We start from the raw sequence: 3,578 nt of genomic DNA, 5'->3' as shown, positions 1-3,578 counted from the left end.
CCTGTACGAAGTGTTAGCTCTCCTGTGCCTACATTAATAATGGTTCTGGCAGTTGCTAAAAATGGTTGTCCTAAAATTAAAGGTACCACGTTATCCTCATCCATATCTAAGACAACGAAATCTACTGGGTAAATAAATTTATCAATTTTAACGAGAACGTCTTCACTAATACCCTTAGGAAATCTAACTATTTTGTTAGCCAATTGTATGCTCATCCTAGTCTGTTTGGGTTTATCGAGACCTAGTCGTTTAAACATTTTATACGGTATAACATTTATACTTGCCCCTAGATCAGCTAAAGCATTATTCACAGATAGACTACCAATTAAACAAGGAATTGTAAAACTCTCTAGATCTTTCAATTTGTTAGGTAGCTCATTCTTTAGAATAGCTGAGTAGACTGCATTGAGTTCCACATGTGATGTAGCGTCTAATTTTCTTTTATTGCTCAGAAGTTCCTTTAAGAATTTCGCTGAGTTGGGCATCTGCGAAAGAACTTCAATAAAGGGTAAGTTAATATGTAATTTCTTTAAGAGTTTGACAAACTTACCGAATTGTTCTTCTGTTCTGTCTTTCGTCATCGCTTTAGGATATGGCACACGAGGTTCATGATTCGTACTTACCTGTTTGGGATCATTAATGTTTACCTCTTCTTGTTATTTGTTCTTCGTGTTGTCTTGCTGTAATTCTAGTTCAGGTGCAATGAATCCTTTCTTATCTTGAGTGCTAATTGCATTGAGGTGTTCCCTCGGATTAGGTTCAGTATTACTTAGTAAGCTACCTTGTGGTCGTTCGGAGATTAGTTTGGATAGCTGGCCTATCTGAGTTTCGAGTCCGTGGATCGATGCTTGTTGATCCTTAAGTGCTGTCTCGGTATTTTGGAAACGAGTTTCTAACACCGAGATGAATTTAGAAAGCATCTCTTCAAGGTTTGGTTTCTTCTCCTGTTGATAAGATGGCTGTTGAAAACCTTGGGGATTTTGTGGCTTTTGATTTCCTTGACCTCCCTAGGAAAAATTGGGGTGGTTCCTCCAACCTGCATTATAAGTATTACTGTATGGGTTATTTTGAGATCTAAAGTTATTGTTACCCACATAGTTGGTTGTTCCTCTTCAATTGTAGGATTGAAGGATTGGTATTCTAGATGTACACCTCCTCCGCTTGAGTCACACCTCAGTACTGGATGTGCGTGCGTAGAACCAAGTAAATCGTCAATCTTTTTATTGAGAAGTTCTACCTGATTAGAGAGCATGGTGACTGAATCGATGTTATAGATGCCGGCTATTTTCGTTGGCTTTGTCCTCATAACTTGCCACTGATAGTTATTCAGTGACATCTCCTCGATTAATTCATAGGAATCTTCATTATTGATGGTTCCGCTAGCAGTTGCGTCAATCATTTGTCTTGTCGAGGGATTCACACCATTGTAGAACGTTTGAACTTGCAGCTAAAGCGGTAACCCATGGTGAGGGCACCTTATCAGTAAGTCCTTGTATCTCTCCCATGCATCGTAAAGTGTTTCTAAATCCATCTGCACTAAAGAAGAGATATCATTATGCAATTTAGCCGTTTTAGCTGGCGAAAAATATTTTAGTAAAAATTTCTCGGTCATTTGTTCCCAAGTAGTGATAGACCCTCGTGGTAACGAGTTCAACCACTATTTAGCTTTGTTTTTCAGTGAAAAAGGAAATAACCGAAGACCAATGGCATCATCAGAAACGACAGTGATTTTGAATGTATCGCAAAATTCAAGAAAATTTGCCAAGTGCGTGTTGGGATCCTCATCCTACAAACCCTCAAACTGAACAAACTGCTGTATCATCTGAATTGTGTTAGGTTTTAGTTCGAAATTATTTGCAGCAATAGCAGGTCTAACCATACTAGACTCAGTTCCTATTAAAGAAGGTTTAGCATAGTCATACATAGTACGTGGAGCAGGATTTTGATTAGCTGCAATTGCAGGAGGCAGCTAATCGCCTGAGTTTTTGGCCATCTCTTCGGTTACGGTTTTAGTATCGTCTTCTCGCTCGTTCTCCATGTAGCGTAAACTACGCCTTATTTCTTTTTAATTTTTACGAATTGTACGATCGATTTCTTTGTCAAAAAGTAGTGGTCCTGACGAGTTTGTTTTAGTCATAAACTATAAAAACCTGCTAAGAGAGAGAGAAAAATTAAATTAATAAATAATAAAATAAAATAAAATTGCAAGAAAAATAAATGGCTAAAGTAATAAAAATTTAGTGTTCCTAATATTTCAGTTCCTCGGCAACGACGCCAAAAACTTGATCGCGTGATTCGTAAAAAGTAATAAATATTTATAATGAAGATCAAACTTAGACTAACTATTATCACGACGAAAAGGCAAGCGCAGCTATCGAACAATAGTATAGTAGTGGCAAGACCGGGATATCATACCCAAGGGAACCAAAAGTACTAGTAATAACTATCTTTTTATTATCTAGCCTAAGAATAAACGGATTTGTTTTAATTAACTAATTATTTAAACTAAGAACGCACAGAGAAAAGAATTGGGGAATTGCTTTTGGGAAAATCGATTGACTTGAGACAATACCTAAGGAAAAATCCCTATTCAAGACTAATAACGTCTAATCCCTAGATTTAATAAAATTAACACTCTAGGGTTGCATTAACTCGATCTATGGATCCCCTTATTAGGTTTCACCCTAATCCGGCAAAATCTTGTCACCCTATTTCTAGGCACGCAATCAACTCCGCTTAATTATGGCAAATGTACTCTTAGACAAGGTCTATTCCTCCTCTGAATAAGAGCGTGTCTTGAATCAATATCCTGGGATATCAAAGCAATAATTAAGAACACATAATTAAGAACAAGTTAAATATTTATCATACGATTCAGAAAATAATAACAAGATTCATCTTAGGTTTCATTCCCCTTAGGTATTTAGGGGATTTAGTTCATAACTAAATAAGAAAACATCTCAGAAGAATAAAGAATACAAAACATAAAGAAAACCCAAAACTCCTGAAGGGAAATTGAGGAGAGATATTTAGTCTTGATGATGAATCCGGCTTCTGAGATGGATCAATCGGCTTCCTTAGGGTAATTCCTTACCCCTCTTCCCTGTCACCCTTTTTCTCCTCCTCTAGTTCATATTTATAGGCTTTGGAATGCCTAGAAACTCTCCAAAGTGGCCTTTTTCTAAATTGGACTTAACTTGGGCTCAGCAGGGACATGCACGTGTGACACGGCCGTGTGACGTGATTGCCAGGCTGTGTTCGATTCGTTAAATTGTACACGGTCGTGTGGGTCAATGGCCAGGCCGTGTGAATCGTGAAAGCCTTGGTCGACACCCTCAAAAGACACGGGCGTGTGAGCTACCCGTGTGGCAAGGCTTAGGCCGTGTCATCTTCTCGATATGGCCTGTTTTGTCCCTTTTTGGCTCATTTTTGGCTCCTTTTAACTCTTGGTGCTCTCCTGAGTACAAAACATGAAATTAAAGAATTAGGAGCATCGAATTCACCAATTCTAATGAGAAATCATCTATAAGATGCATTAAATATGGGGTAAAAATATGTATAATTTACGGTTTATCAAA

The 3,578-nt window shown here is 37.8% G+C and overlaps 1 non-coding gene across 1 annotated transcript; it reads left to right on the top strand.

Moving 5' to 3' along the window:
• Positions 1-1,457: 1,457 nt before the first annotated feature.
• On the top strand, positions 1,458-1,563 carry LOC121229886 (small nucleolar RNA R71). The gene has a single exon (XR_005927840.1). It is a non-coding gene; the product is annotated as a small nucleolar RNA R71 (small nucleolar RNA).
• The last annotated feature ends 2,015 nt before the right edge of the window (positions 1,564-3,578 follow it).

The sequence above is a fragment of the Gossypium hirsutum genome, chromosome A05 (genome assembly GCF_007990345.1).
Source record: "Gossypium hirsutum isolate 1008001.06 chromosome A05, Gossypium_hirsutum_v2.1, whole genome shotgun sequence".
NCBI lineage: Eukaryota > Viridiplantae > Streptophyta > Magnoliopsida > Malvales > Malvaceae > Gossypium > Gossypium hirsutum.
The sequence above is the reverse complement of the archived record's forward strand: the minus strand, read 5'-3'. Positions and strand labels throughout refer to the sequence as shown.